The 24,348-nt window shown below is 41.6% G+C and overlaps 1 long non-coding RNA gene across 1 annotated transcript; it reads left to right on the top strand.

The window, feature by feature from the left end:
• The first annotated feature begins 13,930 nt into the window (after positions 1–13,930).
• Positions 13,931–14,603, top strand: LOC134935258 (uncharacterized). Its single transcript, XR_010180288.1, has 3 exons — positions 13,931–14,030; positions 14,271–14,438; positions 14,543–14,603. It is a non-coding gene; the product is annotated as an uncharacterized LOC134935258 (long non-coding RNA).
• Positions 14,604–24,348: the final 9,745 nt, after the last annotated feature.

A 24,348-nucleotide genomic window follows, 5' to 3' on the forward strand; every position in this document is an offset into this window, starting at 1 on the left:
TTAAACTTTAGAAAAGCTAACTTCAATATGCTGAGACAGGCACTAAACGACATTGACTGGGAAGTTTTGTTTCATGGTAAAGACACATCGGAAATGTGGGATGCTTTAAAAGGGTTGCTTGATAGCAATATTCACAAATTCATACCCTTGGGCAGTAAACGCAAGAGTAATAGACTCAAATCAATGTGGCTTAATAAGGATGTCAAAGAAGCAATGGCTAAAAAGAGGTGTTCTTTTAAAGCATTTAAAACTAATGGAGGGGAGGAGTCATTCCAGTATTACAAAGAATGCAATAAAAGATGCAAAAAAGTAATAAGGGCAGCTACAATTGTAAACGAAAAACAAATTGCTATAGAGAATAAAGCCAATCCCAAAGAGTTTTATAAATACATAAACATTAAAGGGTTAAAGAAATAGAACATAGGCCCATTAAAAGATGAACTGTGAGCCTTGGAAACGATGACAAAATAAAAGCGGATATACTGAACAGCTTTTTTTCACCAGGGAGGATTAGACGGTGTTAGTAGTGCATAACGACAGCGAAGGTAATGATTCTTGGCTAGATGCTTGTTTAAGTGAGGAAATAGTCCTGGAGAGACTAAGCAACATAAAAATTAATAAATCACCGGGACCAAATGGTTTTCATCCGAGGGTTATTATGAAGCTTAAAGCACAGCTTGCAAGACCCTTATACTTGATTTTCTATAGTTCCATTAAATCGGGTATGGTACCGATGGATTGGCGTATAGCTGAGGTAGTGCCATTATTTAAAAAGGGTTCTAAAAATCATCCTGGGTACTATAGACCAGTTAGTTTAACCTCTATAGTGGGTAAAATATTGGAAGGAATTTTGAGGGATAGCATAGAGGATTATCTGCGGAATACTAAGTTTATTAGCGGAGTTAGCATGGGTTTGTGAGGGCCAGATCATGTCAAACTAACTTAATTAGCTTCTACGACGAAGTGAGCGATAATCTTAACCAGGGAAAAGCAGTGGATGTGGTCTATTTAGATTTTGCAAAAGCCTTCAATACAGTGCCTCACAAGAGACTGATCATCAAATTAAGGGAACTTGGCCTAGGATACACTGTTTGTACATGGATAGGTAATTGGCTGGATAACAGGGTACAACGAGTAGTGGTCAATGAGATGTTCTCCAGCTGGGCACTAGTAGTCAGCGGTTTACCACAAGGGTCCATATTTGGTCCGCTACTTTTCAATATATGTATTAATGACCTAGGAATAGGCCTGGGAAGCATAGTATCAATCTTTGCAGATGATACTAAACTGTGTAAGGTAATTAATTCAGAAATAGATGTGGAGTCTCTACAGAATGACTTATTTAAACTTGAATTTTGGGTGTCTAAATGGGGAATGAGGTTCAATATTGAAAAATGCAAAGCTATGCATTTTGGGATTAAAAACAAACTTGCATCCTATTCACTTAATGGGGAAAATATAGGGGTATCAGTAGTGGAAAAAGATTTGGGGGTCCTCATAGATAATACACTCAATAACAGTACACAGTGTCAAAATGCAGTGAAGAAGACAAGTAAAGTCCTTGCTTGCATAAAACGGGGTATTGAGACCAGGGACCAGGATGTAATCATGCCGCTGTACAAATCATTGGTACGTCCGCACCTGGAATATTGTGTCCAGTTTTTGGCACCATATTATAAAAAAAGATATTGCAGAACTCGAAAGAGTTCAAAGGCGTGCTACTAAACTGATTAAAGGGTTAGAGACACTGGAGTATGAGGAAAGGCTAACTATGTTAAATATGTATACTCTAGAAAAGAGGCGTCTAAGAGGAGATATTATTAATATCTTCAAATATGTAAAGGGTCATTACAAGGAGTTAGCAGGGGATTTATTTATTAATAGAACTCTGTATAGGACACATGGACACTCACTGAGGTTAGAGGAGAGAAAATTCCATACAAAACGTAGGAAGGGGTTCTTCAGGGCAATAAAGATTTGGAACTCCCTGCCGGAGAAGGCTATAATGGCAGACTCTGTAAATGCATTCAAAATCAGATTGGACAGCTTTCTAGCTGAAAAAAGTATAACCTGGGCAGAGTCAAGGTCTGCAGAAGCATGACCGGAACACCAACTGTCAGTGCAGTGCTATACGCTGGAAGTCCAACTGCACTAAGTGAGTGTAATAATTCCACTCATACTGTATAGTCATTTTGGACAGGTTGGTATTGGGTGACCGGTGGTTGGGAGACTGGTGGTCACCATACCGATGCCGGGACTCCGTCTGTCAGATGGCCAGCAGGGGGGTTTCAGCCAGCACAACAAAGACCCTTGCTGGCTCGTTGCGCTTGCCACAGGTTCTATCCCACTCTATGGGAATAGACCCTGTTGCTCGGCATGCCAACTGGCGGGCTAGTCAGTGTTCATGATGCCAGCGCTGGTATTGTAACCGCATCCTTTTTGGACTTGAGGAGCCTGCACACTGCAAGCATCTGGTTGTTCATTTATTGTTCCTCTCCCTGATGTTAGATCGAGACCATACATACCTCAGTCCTTTTCTAGGTCACTAAGCTATACAACAGTGAAAATGTGATATAAATTCATACAGTAGTTTTTGTGTGATGCCAGAACGTACAGACACAGTCTAAATTTCACTTTTTTTTGTCTCCATGGTCCATAAACAGTCCCTAGAAGTATAATTCTCAATAAAAAAAATGTCTATGTACAGACACAACCCTTACCCTTACAGTTTTATTATATGTATATATTTTTATTGTAGGGTGTCCCTATTTATCTTTGGCTATGTAAGGCTTTGTGTGAACCCAATTTCCACTGTTGTTATGTTGTTTATTACTGTTCCAGTGTTTCAATGATAACCTCATTTAAGGACAAAACAATGAAAACTAGTGTGCCCTGAGCAGTCTCCAGGTGTGCCGCCATAGAAGCACATCCAGGCCCATCAGTGTTTTGCCGTTACTGAGGCCCTGGAACGATCAATACTGGTGGGTTTAGTGGTTGCAGAGCCAGTTCTTATTTAGGACCCGGGCAGTGTTGGGCTCTTCTGGCTTTCTCAGATGTGGCTCAGGCGTTACCTATGGAGAAGCTGTAACATGACATCAAAGGACATGCCACTGCACCATGCATCACCATTATATTTGAATGTGCCTTGGCAATACTTAAATCTTGTTCAGTGTGCCGCGAGTTGTAAAGGGTTGAAAATCTATTTGCTACAGTGTCGTCACCATGTTGTTATAAAAACAACAAAAGACGAGCATTGGTAAAGAGGCTGCTGGAGGGGCCTGGCAGAAGCCCCAGTTTGCTACCCCTCCCCAGTATGCCTGTGCTGTAGCCAGTGTCAGTGGCGCCGTCTTCATGGTGATTTCTTTGGAAAGATGGCACTGCACATAGAAAGCAAAGACTCTGGCACTGCTCCTGATTGGCTTCTGGTCCATGAACACGGACCGGCACCTGATTTAAGATACCCGTGCCAACGCCGGAGATTGGACTGGGGAGCAAGAGAGGTGTGCGCTGTGCTCTCCTGCCCTCGCTGCAAGCAAGGTGGTTGGACCGCAAAAGGACCCCTGCCCACGGGCCACAAAAGGATGCGGTAGGAGCTGCGAGTTTGACACCCCTGCCCTAGAGTTTCAGAATTTCTGTCACGGCACCCCAAGACCATAGTTTCTTAGTGAGAAATTTAGAAAAAAATATAAAATGAAATAAATAGTGTTTATAATATGTCATCCTTAGGTTCAGTTATGTGGGGAAGGACTGGTTTTGCCAATTAAATTCAGTATAAGCAATTTGAATTGTTCATGGACGACCAAACTACGGCACCACTGCAAGGCCTCCCCTATCCCCCCCTTCCCACCTTTCCCAAGGAACCCCAGGGTCTCACGGCCCCCTGTATGGAAACGACTGCCATAAAATAAAGTTATTTTTATAACTACATGTAATACACCTTAGATCTCAGTTCCTTTAAGGTTTTATATCCTTGTATACAGTAAACTACACATATTTGAAAATCCTACACCAGGCACAAGTAATAATTCAGATGCGTTGTTGACCGGCGGCCGGGATCCTGGTGGTCAGCATACCGTTGACGGGATCCTGACTGCCAGCATGCCGGGAGAGGGGCAAGCAAAACGAAGCCCCTTGCTGCGGGCTTCACGCTGCGAACTTGGTGGCTTGCTGCGCTTGCCACAGGTTCTATTCCCTCTATGGGTGTCATGGACACCAACTAGTGGGAATAGTCCTTGGCCCCACTGACTGCATTCGGTGTCCGGGATCCCGGTGGTGGTAAGCTGACCGCTGGGATGGTGACTACTTTTTTTTATAATAATACTTTATTGTCATCAACAGTTCAAGAAAGAAATGCATGAACAATCAACGAAACTAAAAAGCAAGCATATACAGAGACCATAAGAACAGAACATTTAGATGACTATGTGGGAGTTTTAGCATTATTATCCTATTTGTATATAAAAAGTGTTGAAAGGGGAGAGCGCTACTGCGCAGATTCCATACTGTTCCTTCGGGAAGGCTTCACTCCCTGTACCAAGATGGCTGCTGACCTAAATCCTGCACATAAATGCGGCGGCATCTTGTCAATGTCTTAGAGCATCACAATGGGAGACAGTAGTTTTTCACTTAACTCCTCAGAGACCTGAGATTATCAGAGATCCACAACACTTCCAGTGATCCTGCCGAATAACACCCCTCTCATCTCAACCTCCGCTCAGTGAGAACCAGTGTGTAACAGTGATTAAGTGGGGTTCATAGAAATATTTTATGCAATTCACAGTGTGAGCTTACCATCTTCAGAGTGTTGGAGAATTATTATACATTTTTATTTTTTATTTTTTGGTCAGAGAATTTTTTTTATTATTTTATAACGTAACTGGACCCTGTATTGTTATTTTCCCCTCAGCTCACTTTAAAATAGTTATAAAGGAGAAAGATATCTAAAAGCAATTATAGAGTAAGACCATTTTCCTTACTGCGTAAGCTGTAAACTAGGTGTCCTGTTAGTTGCTTTTCATTTTACCTTTGTATAGCTTACTGCCATGTTTTACTTATAGCACAGTGTAATCTATGTAGTGGACCCAAAATGGCTGCCTCACATGGTACTCTCTTGTGTAGAATAAACAATGCATGGTTCTAAACTCTCCTAATATATTTGTCTCCCTAAGTATGTGTCATTTCTTCACCTTTTGAGAGAATTTATTTATTAAGACAACTTCAAGCAAAATATTTAAAAAAAATAAATGTCTATTTTTATTTTAAGCAAAATGTAGCCTTTTTTGTTCTACTACTACTTCTTCTTCTTCTTCTTCTTCTTCTTCTTCGTCTTCCTCTTCTTTAAAAACACCACACCGTCTTTCAGAAAAAAGTTTATTAGTCAGGGTCTTCACCTGGGGGCGGCAGCCTTTAAGTTCTTTAGCATAGCTGCCGCCTTCCCAGGGCTTCCAGCTTCTTCACCTGGTGGGCGGCGGCTGTGAAGATCTTTTGCATAGCACTTGGAGAACCACAATTGCCAGCATGTCCGGACATAAAGGGCCCCCTGGCACCTGTAAAGAAAATATTAAAATAAAAACACCACACCGTCTTTAAAAAATTTTTTATTAGTCAGGGTCTTCACCTGGGGACGGCGGCATTTAAGCACTTTTGCATGGCTACTGCCTCTCCAGGGCTTCCGCCGTCTTCACCTGGGGGGCCGCCGCCTCCCCAGGGCTTCCGTCGTCTTTCTCCGGCGTCTTCACTTGGGAGGCAGTGGCCTTTAAGTTCTTTTCCATGGCTGCCGCCTTCCCGGCTCTTCCAGCGTTTTCACCTGGTGGACGGTGGCTGTTAAGCTTTTTTGCATAGCACTTGGAGAACCACAAGTGCCAGCATGTCCGGACATAAAGGGCCACTGGCACCTGTAGTCCACCTGTAAAAAAAATATTAAAATAAAAACACCACTCCGTCTTTAAAAAAAAGTTTATTAGTCAGGGTCTTCACCTGGGGGCGGCGACCTTTAAGCTTTTTTGCATGGCTGCCGCCTCTCCAGGGCTTCCGACGCCTTCACCTGGGGGGCCGCCGCCTCCCCAGGGCTTTCGGCGTCTTCACCGGGGAGGCAGCGGCCTTTAAGCTCTTTTGCATGGCTGCCGCCTTCCCAGGGCTTCCAGCGTCTTCACCTGGTGGGCGGCAGCCGTTAAGCTCTTTTGCATAGCACTTGGAGAACCACAAGTGCCAGCATGTCCGGACATAAAGGGCCCCCTGGCACCTGTAAAGAAAATATTAAAATAAAAACACCACACCGTCTTTAATTTTTTTTTTATTAGTCAGGGTCTTCACCTGGGGACGGCGGCATTTAAGCACTTTTGCATGGCCACTGCCTCTCCAGAGCTTCCGCCGTCTTCACCTGGGGGGCCGCCGCCTTCCCAGGGCTTCCGGCGTCTTTCTCCGGCGTCTTCACCTGGGAGGCAGCGGCCTTTAAGTTCTTTTGGATGGCTGCCGCCTTCCCGGGGCTTCCAGCGTCTTCACCTGGTGGATGGTGGCTGTTGAGCTCTTTTGCATAGCACTTGGAGAACCACAAGTGCCAGCATGTCCGGACACAAAGGGCCCGCTGGCACCTGTAGTCCACCTGTAAAGAAAATATTAAAATAAAAACACCACACCATCTTTAAAAAATAGTTTATTATTCAGGGTCTTCACCTGGGGGCGGTGGCCTTTAAGCTCGTTTGCATGGCTGCCGCCCATCCAGGATTTCCAGCGTCTTCTTTCTTCAGGAGCTCTTCCGCCGTCGGACTGACGCCGATGCCTCGTGCTGACTTATATAAGTCAGCCAGAGGGGCCGGGGTGATGACGCAGCGAGCCGTGATTGGCTCGTGGTTGCCATCTTGAATGTAAAAAATTACGCTGAAGTGCAATTTTGGAAATTGGTACTGCTCCGTTGCCAAACTCTGCAGAATGGCAGTGCCACTAATACTCTCACTGCCACCAATGCCCACACCTCCACGCACCCATATAGTGATGGCAGCGGATCCAGTGACGGATCCTCTGGCCAATCACTGTGGCCTCACTGACAGGGGCGTGCTTTCATGGGTTGAAAGCACGTCCCTGTATGAAAGCAGCACCTCTAATGGTGCCGCTTTCCCATGCATTTCCAATGGACTTTTAATGCCCATGGCTAGGCCCCGCCCACCCCGGCCCCACGCTCCCACACCCTTCCCCATTCACAATGGGAGGCACCACGATCGGTGCCTCCCAAACACATTTCAACAGGGATAATGATTAGATTAATATAAAGGAGATACTTTTGACACAGAATACAGTATGTGTCATAAGTATCTTCTTTATATTATTTTAATCATTAATGCCAAGGGAGGCACTGCCTCCCCTGCCTTCCCTGACTGCACGTCCCTGGTTTGCCCAGACCACCCGCCCACCAACTAACCTTGCCTAACCCAATCTTCCCATCTGTCACCTCAAATCTGATATTTTGACCTATTTACCCGGCAGGAGAAAAACGCACCTATACGTCAATGGTGAGAGAGTGAAAAAAGAGAGCAAGAAATAAGTGGGGCATGGAGAGCCCACCGGGGCAATGCAGAGGTAAAGGCCCATGCTTAGGGGTGTGGCCTGCTGCCACAGAGGCTTGGCTAACATGGTATAGGCCCATGATAAATATATATAGTAAATACTGCTAGTGCATGCATGATAATGTACCAGATTAATAACTGCAATGCACTGTAGATAATATGTATAATGTACAATTCAAGTGCACAGACGGGACCTGATCCATAGACGAGGAGGTGGGCCCCCAGGCAGTAGGGCCCACCGGTGGTTTCCCCTGTACCCCTATGAGTTATGACTGTCCCCCTCCCCCCTCACTCCCAGAGTGGGAATGAGGGGGGAGGGGGACAGTCATAACCACCATAGCATTCATTTCTGACGCTAACAGGAATTACAACTGTACAAATGTAGCCATTCTCGTTGTGGCTACATCTTAAGGCGATTGCGCCTTGTTAGTCGCGACCGCACCGCGTACGTCTGGACATCTAAGACATGTGTGTGCCCCATTCACATGGATGGGGGCGGCAAATGCCACAACTCGACATAGCTAGGCACAGGTGCGCATAGTTGCGTCGAGGGTGCACGTTTCCCTCAGATGTAGCCATGATCAGCATGGCTACATCTGTATATAGTATTGGATAAAAACAAACGTAATGATTAAAGCACAATTTAATTCTCTTACATCTCTACATATTAATAAAAATGGATCAGCGTGCAACACTGGCACACTGGGATTTAGGCAGGCAGAGAGAGAGAGAGTAAAGCACCCTTCATATGTCTCCAATGGCCGATTTGCAGCCGCTTGTGGATGTTAAGTAATGGCACTGTCCTAGTAAGTGTGAGATTTTGTTTTTATCCAATACTATGCTATCCCCAAGGTCGTAAGTCTTATATTATAATAGTCATGCTAAACGTCTGCCGACGATTCAAAATAAGCTGCTCTTATCTTTGTCCAGTCACTAACCTTCTACCAGTGTGCTATGTGGCGTAGTGCCTCTGAAAGCATATGCGAGACACAGCAACAGCATAGCCCTGACATAGGCAGTTTCCATTATGACATCACAGCATGACCTCACACACCCCACCAGACCGGCTAAGACTGGTTATTTCTGGTTTGAGGCCCTTGTCTTTTACATGACTGACCTAAGGGAAATGTGACTTAAAATTATTACATGAGAAAAATGTTATTACTGCCATTTGCCGTCAGTTTTGCTCACTTAGTGGCATCTAATATTGTGATGTATATTTTATATTTTACAAATAGAGCCTGATTCAGGTTGGATCGCAATCGCAATAATCGATCCAACGGTAAAAATTGCTAAGAGGATGCGGGATCCTGCGCAGGGCCCATCCTGCGCATGCGCATGCATTTTCTACGGCGCCCCACAGAAAATGCGATTGCTTCTGCCTGTCTATGAGGCAGATATGGTCACGGTGGGGGGGGGGGGGGGGGGGTCAACGCTCAATTTCAAAGACAGAGATGGAGCATTGCAGGGATGAGACTTCAAAACAGGGGCGGCAACGGAGAAACAGGGGGCGTAGTCGCGGCAGCTGCATGACATCACACGCAGCCGACACTATCACAAAAATGGCTGTGGGTCTCATGCGGGCGCCTAACATGTGGGGCATACTAGCCCTGTGCTGGGCGTCCCCCCGCATGTCAGAGAATCTGATCATAAATGTGCTAAATTTAGCACCTCTAGGATCAGGTCTGAATCACCCCCAGGGAACAAAAAAAAGGCCCAAATTATGTGATTTTAGTTTTGTTAGTCAATTTTTGAAAACAAAAAAACAAAACCAGTCACGGCAGTTTGGCAAAAACCAAATACAAAGCCGGATGACGAATCAGGGCCAATTCCAAATCCAGCAAAAATGGTCCTGTGCACATATCTAGTAATATTCTAATACCACATTGAGTTTGCTAGCATTGTATGCCTAGGGATGTGCTGATATGAGACTTTCTCTTTAACTCCTGTTTTATTGAATTTAATAAATTATTCCTGTAGTTTAGCTGTTCATTCAAAACTTGGGATCAGTGCTACCATATGGTCCCTACTGGTCTGCACATGTGCACTGATGTTGCTTGCTAACTGGTAGCTGCATTAGATGTTGCATTCCACAGGAGGAGCTAGCTGCTTATATCCAGTTTTGCGTTCCACATGGCACAGTTCGGGAGCACCAGTGCCACATTTTACACATGGTACCCTGAGGTTACCGGCAGAGAGGTGCATCTCTGCCTGACCGATTACGTGACTTAAGTGTTGAACAGTGTATTGTTGCTATAGGATGTGATACCACTACCAGGCAGGCCATGTGGTCCAAATTAAACTACTGTACATGTAGTTTGCTGTCTTTTTGTACATTATTCTGTTGGTATACACATACTTGCCTACACTCCCTCATTCTGCAGGAGACTCCCTGAAATAGAAGCAATCTACCAAACTCCCTGAATAGTCCAGCAATCTCACTGATTGCACCTTAACCCCTGATGGGGGGGTAAGGTAGAGAATAGAATAACAGTCGGTAAGAGTAATTCTAGAAAGACACTTGTAAATAATGGTAAGTTACCATTAAAGCAAAAGGGCAAAGGAAATATTAACATAAAATGTCTGCTTGCGAAAGCAAGAAGCCTATCAGGTAAAATGGGGGAATTGGAATGGCATGTATCAAAAAATCAGTATGATATTATAGGTATTACAGAAACATGGTGGGACGACTTTCACGACTGGGTTACTAATTTGGAGGGATATTCACTTCTCAGGAGGGACAGGGCTACCAAAATGGGAGGAGGGGTATGTCTCTATGTAAAACCATCTCTAAAACCAAACTTAATATATGTTATTTACGAGGGGACTGGTGATAATGTGGAATCACTATGGGTTGAGATCACTAGTGGGGGCACTGAAATAAAGAAACTAGTCATTGGCACGTGCTTCAAGCAACCACATATTAGCATACGTGACGAGGAACTGCTCTCATAGCAAATTGAAAAAGCTGCGGGAATGGGGGACATCCTAGTGTTGGGGAGACCTTGGGAAACAGTGATCACTATATGATCACATTCAGCATCAGTTTCAAGAAACATAGCTATAAGGAATCAACAAAAACATTAAACTTTAGAAAAGCTAACTTCAATATGCTGAGACAGGCACTAAACGACATTGACTGGGAAGTTTTGTTTCATGGTAAAGACACATCGGAAATGTGGGATGCTTTAAAAGGGTTGCTTGATAGCAATATTCACAAATTCATACCCTTGGGCAGTAAATGCAAGAGTAATAGACTCAAATCAATGTGGCTTAATAAGGATGTCAAAGAAGCAATGGCTAAAAAGAGGTGTTCTTTTAAAGCATTTAAAACTAATGGAGGGGAGGAGTCATTCCAGTATTACAAAGAATGCAATAAAAGATGCAAAAAAGTAATAAGGGCAGCTACAATTGTAAACGAAAAACAAATTGCTATAGAGAATAAAGCCAATCCCAAAGAGTTTTATAAATACATAAACATTAAAGGGTTAAAGAAATAGAACATAAGTAGATTAAGGCAACCTTTCTGTCAAACTGACAGGTGGTAACACCCCCTTTCTCCTAGGCTCCACCCCCTTTAATATTAAATTATAGTGTTTTATATCGCTTTAATATAAAATGTTATATAAAATTTTATATAAATTTATAGTGTTCGATATTAAACCGTATTAAAAATTGTCGCGTAACACCAGTCGCAGAGTGTCACGCAACACCAGTCCCAGAGTGTAACATAACACCAGTCGCAGAATGCGCAATAAATCTGTATCACAAACCAGCTTGTGATGAAAAACAGTTTCAAACATTACTTATTTTATGTTATAGTTCACATGTTATAGTTCACACATTCCAACAATTTAAACGTCACGCTTGGTACACACGGTACAGCTTTAAAAAAGCATAATGACTAATGACCATGTCCATTTTCTTAGATGCACAGAAGCATCACACATGGCACTAATTTAAAAACATATTGATTTTAATGACCAGGCGTGATAAATGATGACAGCACATTTTAAAAATCCACAGATCTACCGACTACAATATGACCATGTCCATTTTCTTAGATGTACGGAAGCATCACACATGGCACTAATTTAAAAACATATTGATTTTAATGGCCATGCGTGATAAATGATGACAGCACATTTTAAAAATCCACAGATCTACGGACTACCATGACAAAACAAATTCAAAAGTCTTAGTACTACAGAATACAAAACTTGTAATGATGACACCTGTTTATTAAAACAGCTTGTTATCTCTGTAGAAGAACATTAGCGCCACCTACAGGGTTATGTGTTGACTCAAATCGGATTTTTTCGTATTTTGGATTAATTAGATACCATAATGAGATATCATGGTGATGAGTCCTAAATCTAAGCACAGAATGCATTTATGTTACATGTACACATTATACACATAGCCTGAAAGTAATTTTAGCTACAAATCAGTAAGCCAGTGGATATTTATGGAATCATAAAATAATTTGTTTTCATGTACATTAGTTCATAAGAACTTCTGTATAATGCTTTTTATGAATTAATTTTGTTATTAAATAATTTTATGGGCTTTTTATGATTTTGTTATTAAATAATTTTATGGGCTTTTTATGAATTATTTTTGTATTTAAATAATTTTATTCTAATTGTTTGGGTGACTTTTTTTTTGGTGATTGGTTAACCGCTGTAGGAATCCAGAAACTTAGATATCATAATGAGATATCATGGTGATGAGTCCTAAATCTAAGCACAGAATGCATTTATGTTACATGTACACATTATACACACAGCCTGAAAGTAATTTTAGCTACAAATCAGTAAGCCAGTGGATATTTATGGAATCATAAAATAATTTGTTTTCATGTACATTAGTTCATAAGAACTTCTGTATAATGCTTTTTATGAATTAATTTTGTTATTAAATAATTTTATGGGCTTTTTATGATTTTGTTATTAAATAATTTTATGGGCTTTTTATGAATTATTTTTGTATTTAAATAATTTTATTCTAATTGTTTGGGTGACTTTTTTTGGTGATTGGTTAACCGCTGTAGGAATCCAGAAACTTAGATATCATAATGAGATATCATGGTGATGAGTCCTAAATCTAAGCACAGAATGCATTTATGTTACATGTACACATTATACACACAGCCTGAAAGTAATTTTAGCTACAAATCAGTAAGCCAGTGGATATTTATGGAATCATAAAATAATTTGTTTTCATGAACATTAGTTCATAAGAACTTCTGTATAATGCTTTTTATGAAATAATTTTGTTATTAAATAATTTTATGGGGTTTTTATGAATTATTTTTGTTATTAAATAATTTTATTCTAATTGTTTGTTTGGGTGACTTTTTTGGTGATTGGTTATCCGCTGTAGGAATCCAGAAAACCTCATCTTCTACAGTATAAGATATACCCATTTGGAAGGACTTCCGTTCAATCTATACAAGAACTTTAGAGCACTCAGAAATTGTTTTTTCTGTATATATATATATATATATATATATATAAGTATTTGGTATGTTTTTGAAGCGCTGAGTATGATGTGTAAGGTACCGCTAACAGATTATATCTTTATTGTAACTGAAAATAATTATTACATTTACTAATGTATAAACCAAAGTTTATATGTTTAAAAACCCCGCCCCAGCATCTTGGAAATGTGGGACGGCATACCACAGGTTGGTGGGGGCCATATGGCTCACAGCCATGACTATAAGAATAGGACACAGCTCTGAAGTGGGACAGAGAACTGAGAAGGAATTTCAAACGAACTTGCATCGCTATACACACGTGAAGGCATTATGGTAAGTGTTATTATTATTATTATTTATTATTATTTTATTATTATTATCATTATGGCTCTAGCATGTTATATTTTTATTTTATTTTACAAATATAGCTGTGAAATAAGTATAATTGTGACTCACTGAAGGCTGTTTAAATATGTGGTAATAGTGCCATCTAGTGGATCATTTTGGGAATGCACCGACACTGTATTTCATGTAAATCGTTTGACAGATATTAATCGTATCTCATTTTCATTATTGGTTCAGAGACAGACAATGCAGAACATCAACAACAAATATGATTTCATGTGTACATCCGGATCCGATGATGATTTGCCAAGTTATCAAATGACCCATGGTAAGCTATGTCTATAAATACCATTGACATGTTTTTATTTATATTTAAAGTTTAAATAGTATGACATTATAGTCAAGGTCTACAATTTGTTCATTTTTACTTATTTTTAAAAGTTTAAATAGTATGAACGTACAACAGTCTGGATACATTGATAAGTAATTAAATAATTATTTTTTTTTACTCATTTTTATTTCTCCCAATTTAATGACAGTAATCACAAATACAGAGAATTTCGATTCGGTTGAAGATAGCCCATTTGGTTTAGATTTCAGCATTATACCCGATTTTACTAATATTTTGGAATTGGCTCCAGCCTGTGAGTAACATGATATTTTTATTTTTTATTTATTTATTTATGTATTTTTTATTATTATTTTTATTTATTTATTTATTTATTTTTCCACGGCTAAAGAATTAAAAATAAACCTTGTACAGTTGTGCTGATTTGTTGTCAACTGTACACACTTTATATTCTCAATAATACATCTCTTTTTCATGTTATTCTAATTTTATACCGTATGTAATATTTATTTTTTCATTTTTTCACCGGCTAAAGATTCCACAAAAATGGATGATGCGACGGCTGACGGTATTCTACGGGACATATTGAACAAACCTGAATATTGTCACAACGCCGCTATACAGACCAGCAATGTTGTTGATGAGCGACCGTTTTCCCCCCACGCGACAGGGGGTCGGGCTAAAACATTCGAATATAAAGCAGGTGTGTAATCAAACACTGTTATATGTTATATTGTTATGCTGTGATTTAAATACTGATTTACGTGCATCGGCGTTTATATTTATTTTATAATATATGTATTACAGATGATGCGGTAGCAAGGCGATATGATCCTACGATACCAACAGGCCGTGATACAGTCGCGCAAATACACAGGCCTAGTACAAGCGGGAAAACATCAAAACGCACAACCACCACTGAAACAGAGAACCATCATTTCGCAACAGCAGGTGTGTAATCAAACACTGTTATATGGTATATTGTTATGCTGTGATTTAAATGCTGATTTACGTGCATCGGCGTTTATATTTATTTTATAATATATGTATTACAGATGATGCTGTAGCAAGGCGATATGATCCTACGATACCAACAGGCCGTGATACCGTCGCGCAAATACACAGGCCTAGTACAAGCGGGAAAACATCAAAACGCACAACCGCCGCTGAAACGGAGAACCATCATTTCGCAACAGCAGGTGTGTAATCAAACACTGTTATATGGTATATTGTTATGCTGTGATTTAAATGCTGATTTACGTGCATCGGCGTTTATATTTATTTTATAATATATGTATTACAGATGATGCTGTAGCAAGGCGATATGATCCTACGATACCAACAGGCCGTGATACCGTCGCGCAAATACACAGGCCTAGTACAAGCGGGAAAACATCAAAACGCACAACCGCCGCTGAAACGGAGAACCATCAATTCGTAACGCCGTCGATTGTACATAACAGCCTAAAGGATGTTGCTAGGTCATCGGTTATGGTAGTGCATAACGGTTGTATCAACCCGAACAAACGAAGGCCGGCTCGACCAAGAACGAATGAGAGAAGTCATAATTCAGCATTTACGGATCTTAAAAGAAAATTGTCATATTCCGAAAATGATAAGCCGCAACGGAGAAGGATCGCTTTACAAACTGTATCAAGCGTAAGTAACGATGTTGCTGTAACATCAAAACACACAGCATTTAACACTGCAGACCGGGATGTCGCTGGTAATACAAAGACTGTAAAGGTTAAGAGGGCATCGCGTCTCTCAAGAAGTAATGTTAAGCAATTGCCGCAATCAGCTGTAATCACAATTCCAGATACACAGGTTTGTTCTGAAACAGAAACAAGGCACATAGCAGGCATTGGTTTGTTATCAAATGTTGACTCAAGAAGTAATGTTAAGCAATTGTCGCAATCCGATGTCATCACTATTCCCGATACACAGGATTGCTCTGAAACAGAAACAAGACACATAGCTGGTAATCCTGTGATATCAGATATTGATGACATAAATGGGCAAGAGCTTATTACAAACTGTGTAGAGTCAACGACACAAGAACCGCAGAATAGTTCTGATGAAGTATTATCAGCCGTTGCAGGAATTCCTGGTAATACTACAACGGTTGATTGTGTAACATCAATGCCCAATATTTTTACAACGACAGCCATGGTACACGCATCGGCTGATGCTTGTGCACCGGCACGAGGGATAGCGCCCGACATAGTTGATGAATGTCAAAATACAGAACAATTAGGCTAAGACGCTGAAACACAATTTTACGCGTTGTTGGGTAAGATACGGGAAGATGTTGAGAACATGGGCGTAAAAGCCGGATATTTGTTAAAACACATTAAAGGTGTGAGCCACGGTAGTAAATGTAAACAAGACATTGTTAAAGAAGTTGTTGAGACGTATATGAATGTCATGTCAAAATACATAGATCGGTCAGTTAAGACAACTGAATTTATTAAAGCCAACATACATCATTTTGCAGAAATAAATGAAACTGAGCCGTGACTAGGCATGTTAGGCAATGGTTTGAAACGTGTTTTAAATTTAAATGCCTGTAAAAAAAAACCACGAATTAAACCTTGTTTAACATACAAGATCTCACAGTTATTCCGACGTGCAAAGGTGAAACAGGCTGTAACAACATTAACCAGATTGAGAAAGCGCAAGCGGCACAGGGAACATGTGGTAGGCGGGAAGCAGAGTGCGATGTATGTAGATTTAGATCAATTGCCACCCCAAGCATTACCGATTGACGAATCACAGACTGACAATATTGAGCGCATTGCAAGCCCCATATATGATGATGCAGGCGGTGTTGAGTCACCCGGTAATGACGAAGGTCGGCAACATGTATACTTAGAGGCAATTAACTGTTATGAACGACAACGACCGTATTTCAGAGCCGTTGAGTACCACAATCACTATCGGTTTGTTAATTTGGACAGGGTTACATCATTTGTAGAGGGGGTTCGAGCCGTTCATACTGCTATACAGGCCATGCTCGATGGCGTCCTTGCGGGCGCGGATCCTGCCGATCGCGTTCAGCTTAGATTGGAGGGGGGTGGGTTACACAACGCCATCTAGTCGCATCGTAAGCCGCAAGAAACATTAGATGCTGCCAGTTTTTTGAACCAGATTACAAACACGCTTCAAAGTAACGCTGAATTCTTATTATCCACAGGTTTAAGATTTGTGATCAGTATTTTTAGAAACAGGCCCGGAAGTGGTTTGACCGGTAGAAGTTTACACCGCTTGCCCCAAAGTTTAATAATAAATAAAAGAAAGAGATATCTCTATGACTTCAGACGCATAGGTAATAACCTGTGTTTGGCCGCTAGCGTCTGTAAACTTCTGGATAAAGGTAACAATGCCAATGATCATGTAATATAGGAGAGAGCGATCCAACTACATAAAGCTTTGAATCTGCCGCTTGATTCAAAAAGATTCAGCGTAATGAATCAAAAAGATAGTAGTGAATCAAAAAGATTCAGTAAGCGTAGCCTGCCTAGGAAAGAGTTGGCGTTTGCGAGATGCTGCTACTGGTGCCGCCGCTGCTGTTCTTGCGGCGGGAGTCCATACATCTACCCAGTGGGCTGTCACAGTCATATAGTCCTGACCCTGCCCTGCTCCACTTGTCCACATGTCCGTGGTTAAGTGGACATTGGGTACAACTGCATTTTTTAGGACACTGGTGAGTCTTTTTCTGACGTCCGTGTACATTCTCGGTATCGCCTGCCTAGAGAAGTGGAACCTAGATGGTATTTGGTAACGGGGGCACACTGCCTCAATAAATTGTCTAGTTCCCTGTGAACTAACGGCGGATACCGGACGCACGTCTAACACCAACATAGTTGTCAAGGACTCAGTTATCCGCTTTGCAGTAGGATGACTGCTGTGATATTTCATCTTCCTCGCAAAGGACTGTTGAACAGTCAATTGCTTACTGGAAGTAGTACAAGTGGGCTTACGACTTCCCCTCTGGGATGACCATCGACTCCCAGCGGCAACAACAGCAGCGCCAGCAGCAGTAGGCGTTACACGCAAGGATGCATCGGAGGAATCCCAGGCAGGAGAGGACTCGTCAGACTTGCCAGTGACATGGCCTGCAGGACTATTGGCATTCCTGGGGAAGGAGGAAATTGACACTGAGGGAGTTGGTGGGGTGGTTTGCGTGAGCTTGGTTACAAGAGGAAGGGATTTACTGGTCAGTGGACTGCTTCCGCTGTCACCCAAAGTTTTTGAACTTGTCACTGACTTATTATGAATGCGCTGCAGGTGACGTATAAGGGAGGATGTTCCGAGGTGGTTAACGTCCTTACCCCTACTTATTACAGCTTGACAAAGGGAACACACGGCTTGACACCTGTTGTCCGCATTTCTGGTGAAATACCTCCACACCGAAGAGCTGATTTTTTTGGTATTTTCACCTGGCATGTCAACGGCCATATTCCTCCCACGGACAACAGGTGTCTCCCCGGGTGCCTGACTTAAACAAACCACCTCACCATCAGAATCCTCCTGGTCAATTTCCTCCCCAGCGCCAGCAACACCCATATCCTCCTCATCCTGGTGTACTTCAACACTGACATCTTCAATCTGACTATCAGGAACTGGACTGCGGGTGCTCCTTCCAGCACTTGCAGGGGGCATGCAAATAGTGGAAGGCGCATGCTCTTCACGTCCAGTGTTGGGAAGGTCAGGCATCGCAAACGACACAATTGGACTCTCCTTGTGGATTTGGGATTTCAAAGAACGCACAGTTCTTTGCGGTGCTTTTGCCAGCTTGAGTCTTTTCAGTTTTCTAGCGAGAGGCTGAGTGCTTCCATCCTCATGTGAAGCTGAACCACTAGCCATGAACATAGGCCAGGGCCTCAGCCGTTCCTTGCCACTCCGTGTGGTAAATGGCATATTGGCAAGTTTACGCTTCTCCTCCGACAATTTTATTTTAGGTTTTGGAGTCCTTTTTTTTCTGATATTTGGTGTTTTGGATTTGACATGCTCTGTACTATGACATTGGGCATCGGCCTTGGCAGACGACGTTGCTGGCATTTCATCGTCTCGGCCATGACTAGTGGCAGCAGCTTCAGCACGAGGTGGAAGTGGATCTTGATCTTTCCCTAATTTTGGAACCTCAACTTTTTTGTTCTCCATATTTTATAGGCAGAACTAAAAGGCACCTCAGGTAAACAATGGAGATGGATGGATTGGATACTAGTATACAATTATGGACGGACTGCCACGGTTAGGTGGTATAAAAAAACCACGGTTAGGTGGTATATATTATAATAATAATACAATTATGGATGGACGGACTGCCTGCCGACTGCCGACACAGAGGTAGCCACAGCCGTGAACTACCGCACTGTACACTGGTTGATAAAGAGATAGTAGTATACTCGTAACAACTAGTATGACACTATGACGACGGTATAAAGAATGAAAAAAAAACCACGGTTAGGTGGTATATATTATAATAATAATACAATTATGGATGGACGGACTGCCTGCCGACTGCCGACACAGAGGTAGCCACAGCCGTGAACTACCGCACTGTACACTGGTTGATAAAGAGATAGTAGTATACTCGTAACAACTAGTATGACACTATGACGACGGTATAAAGAATGAAAAAAAAACCACGGTTAGGTGGTATATATTATAATAATAATACAATTATGGATGGACGGACTGCCTGCCGACTGCCGACACAGAGGTAGCCACAGCCGTGAACTACCGCACTGTACACTGGTTGATAAAGAGATAGTAGTATACTCGTAACAACTAGTATGACACTATGACGACGGTATAAAGAATGAAAAAAAAACCACGGTTAGGTGGTATATATTATAATAATAATACAATTATGGATGGACGGACTGCCTGCCGACTGCCGACACAGAGGTAGCCACAGCCGTGAACTACCGCACTGTACACTGGTTGATAAAGAGATAGTAGTATACTCGTAACAACTAGTATGACACTATGATGACGGTATAAAGAAAGAAAAAAAAATACCACAGTTAGGTGGTATATATTATAATAATAATACAATTATGGATGGACGGACTGCCTGCCGACTGCCGACACAGAGGTAGCCACAGCCGTGAACTACCGCACTGTACACTGGTTGATAAAGAGATAGTAGTATACTCGTAACAACTAGTATGACACTATGACGACGGTATAAAGAATGAAAAAAAAACCACGGTTAGGTGGTATATATTATAATAATAATACAATTATGGATGGACGGACTGCCTGCCGACTGCCGACACAGAGGTAGCCACAGCCGTGAACTACCGCACTGTACACTGGTTGATAAAGAGATAGTAGTATACTCGTAACAACTAGTATGACACTATGACGACGGTATAAAGAATGAAAAAAAAACCACGGTTAGGTGGTATATATTATAATAATAATACAATTATGGATGGACGGACTGCCTGCCGACTGCCGACACAGAGGTAGCCACAGCCGTGAACTACCGCACTGTACACTGGTTGATAAAGAGATAGTAGTATACTCGTAACAACTAGTATGACACTATGACGACGGTATAAAGAATGAAAAAAAAACCACGGTTAGGTGGTATATATTATAATAATAATACAATTATGGATGGACGGACTGCCTGCCGACTGCCGACACAGAGGTAGCCACAGCCGTGAACTACCGCACTGTACACTGGTTGATAAAGAGATAGTAGTATACTCGTAACAACTAGTATGACACTATGACGACGGTATAAAGAATGAAAAAAAAACCACGGTTAGGTGGTATATATTATAATAATAATACAATTATGGATGGACGGACTGCCTGCCGACTGCCGACACAGAGGTAGCCACAGCCGTGAACTACCGCACTGTACACTGGTTGATAAAGAGATAGTAGTATACTCGTAACAACTAGTATGACACTATGACGGTATAAAGAATGAAAAAAAAACCACGGTTAGGTGGTATATATTATAATAATAATACAATTATGGATGGACGGACTGCCTGCCGACTGCCGACACAGAGGTAGCCACAGCCGTGAACTACCGCACTGTACACTGGTTGATAAAGAGATAGTAGTATACTCGTAACAACTAGTATGACACTATGACGACGGTATAAAGAAAGAAAAAAAAATACCACGGTTAGGTGGTATATATTGTAATACAATTGTGGATGGACGGACTGCCTGCCGAGTTCCGACTGCCGACACAGAGGTAGCCACAGCCGTGAACTACCGCACTGTACTGTGTCTGCTGCTAATATAGACTGGTTGATAAAGAGATAGTATACAATACATACAACAATATACTACTCTACTGGTGGTCAGGCACTGGTCACCACTAGTCACACTGGCAGTGGCACTCCTGCAGCAAAAGTGTGCACTGTTTAATTTTAAATTAATATAATATTATGTACTCCTGGGGGCTCCTGCTATAACAACCTGCAGTGCTCCCCAGTCTCCCCCACAATTATTATAAGCTTTGCCTTTTATACATTGATGTGCAGCACACTGGGCTGAGCTGAGTGCACACAGACTGAGTCACACTGTGTGACTGGCTGCTGCTGTGTATCGTTTTTTTTCAGGCAGAGAACGGATATAGCAGAGAACGGATATATTATATTAAAATAAATAAAAGTTAACTAACAACAACTGCACTGGTCACTGTGGTAAACTCTGTCTGACTCTGCACAATCTCTCTCTCTCTTCTAATCTAATTTCTAATGGAGAGGACGCCAGCCACGTCCTCTCCCTATCAATCTCAATGCACGTGTGAAAATGGCGGCGACGCGCGGCTCCTTATATAGAATCCGAGTCTCGCGAGAATCCGACAGCGTCATGATGACGTTCGGGCGCGCTCGGGTTAACCGAGCAAGGCGGGAGGATCCGAGTCTGCTCGGACCCGTGAAAAAAACATGAAGTTCGTGCGGGTTCGGTTTCAGAGAAACCGAACCCGCTCATCTCTAGTATTTACTGGTTGATTTAAGAAACAACGCTCTTGACGATTATCGTTTACGAAGCGGCTTATTCCCACCAGACACGCCTGTCGCTTTTGTCATTAAGAAGCGTGGTTCTATAAAGCTATAACCGTACAACCTTTAGTCATTTGTTGTCATTCTAACAACGGTGAACATGTCGGGGCGGATAAGACGTAATTGGGTGCTTTTAAAAACGTTAATTAAAGCAACACCAATCCAAAGAAATGCTATTTTATCCAACGCTTCAAACGATTTAGTCACGGCTATTTGTGAGATAGCGCTCAACACGCTTAAAGGTAAAATACCGCTGTCTCAACGACAGTTGAACTACCTTAAACAGAAGCGAGCGCTTATAAAATCACTTTGTAATAAGAAATGTGCCATTGGAAAAAAGAAGAGGTTGGTTAAACAGTTGGGTGGTTTTATTGGTTCGCTGCTTGGTTTTGCTATACCGCTAATTACAGGACTATTGTCTAATCGCTGATGGAGTACGCTGAGAAAATGTATCTGGTGCCTCAGAATCAGATAGACCGTTTACATAATAAACCGAACAGCGACGACATACGTAAAACAGCAACGCATGGTCTAGATGTAGAGATCGTGAAAATACTACTGAATAATGATTTATCAGAATATGAAAAAGCAAAGCGATATACAATGTTGTTGCAGAGATACCTGGTGTTGAGTAAACAGGCTGATAGTGAAATGTCAACTTTAGCTCTTTTATCACCCGTTGCAAAATCTGTTCACCCGATGCTGTTTATCATGAGCTTTTGAGCGGTGTTAATGACCGGTATAAGAAAAACTGTGAAATACTATTGAGTAAAATGACACGCTCTAAACACATCACAGACTGGAACAGTAAAGGGGAGTTTCTGTACAAAGGCATCGCTGTGCCTGGTTCCAACATGTTAGATTTAATAAGATTTAATAAGAAGCATCACGCAAAGTAACGGTGTGTCGATCCGTAATATGCCGAACGGGCGGCCTGAATTTATGCGGGCAATGTCTGAATTAAATATTCCCTCAACCGTCATAGCCAATGCGGCAAATAAAATGTGGTTAGAACGCTTAAAAGCTGAGAAGCAGGATGACTCTGATGGCGCTGTGACATCGCCCATGTCGTTACAAACCCTTAACAAAGGTCGAATAAATGTTTTAAGTCCCCCAGGTTTAACAACACCGCACGGTTACTTACTGCCTAGGAAAAGATCCGTAAATCTATTTCAGGATTCACAGTGGCTGAAACTATAACATATAACTAATTTATAATATTTTTATACACTGTATTTTGTGTTGGTATTTTGCGCCACAATGTTTAACTTATGTCAATAATATTTTATGTAATGTTTTAAATGCTTCTTTACCGTGTTATATATATATATATATATATATATATATATATATATATTTATTTATATATATATATATCAATAAAATATGCTTATGCTTTATAAAAAAACGTTTTGTTCTTTGTTTCTATTGCTGTAAACGGAAGAAATTTCAAGCACACGATATAAAGTTTAATAAACAACGTTGTTTATTAGAAAAACATCATAGATATGATGCGTTGTACATAAAACGTATCAAACAGAATGTTGATTACAAGTTACACAAACAATACAACGTTGTGCGTAACACGCTTCACACACAACGTTGTGCGTGAAACGTTTTATGTACAACGTGCCATAGTTATGACGCGTTGTACATAAAACGCTTCACGCACAGCGTTGGTTACAAGTTACACAATTCTGTATATATCTATATGCATAATGACTCAGACAATGGCTTCTTGGGAGTCGTCTTACAAAATTTGAAACAAAACAATCATTACGTTTTGTGTCATCACTAAAACGGGCCAGTACATCCACATATTTGTATTTTTTACACATGTAAAATATAAAGTATATGCAATATTGACCGCAAACGGTGCTGTTAAAATTTTGCAACTGCTTATTTTGGTGATAAACACTTTTTGAATTCAAGTTTAAAAAATGTATTATTGCTTTTGGGAATAGGGGGCTGTCAGGGGCTAACCCGTAAGAATCAAAAAAGTAACATTCACGCTGTTCGTTAAAATAAGCGGCCAACCAGTGCTCACCCGGCTGCCCGCTGCTATGCGTATTGATTACAAACGCGCAGGGATATTGCGACAGTTAACTGTCCGGCAGGGGCGTCAGAACGTTTTTAGGTTGGGGGGGCAAGATATAATCTCATTTTGGCGCCCCTAAATTGCTGAATCGCTAAAGGCCAGATCCACATAAAATACATTGAGAAGGCCAGATCCACACTAAATTCCCACACCCAGAAAAGCATACAATTTTTTGGCTGCCTCATGTACAGATGTAACCACGCTCATCATCACGACATGGATGGCGTGGCTAGTATTCCCGCATCTATGGCATGCACGCCATAGACTTCAATGGTGCAATCACCAGCTGTGACTAGTGGCAGCACGGCGTACGCTGCAGCTTGCCGCGATGCATATGCCCATGCATATGTATCGTGGCAACATCTGTAATTAGAGACCAGAATGTCTGATTGTATGATGTCACTTCAGCTCTCCCATGTCCCTCTAGTTTCCCACCATGTGCCCCATGTAGCAGGGAGAGTAGA

The sequence above is a fragment of the Pseudophryne corroboree genome, chromosome 1, assembly GCF_028390025.1.
Source record: "Pseudophryne corroboree isolate aPseCor3 chromosome 1, aPseCor3.hap2, whole genome shotgun sequence".
Lineage (NCBI taxonomy): Eukaryota > Metazoa > Chordata > Amphibia > Anura > Myobatrachidae > Pseudophryne > Pseudophryne corroboree.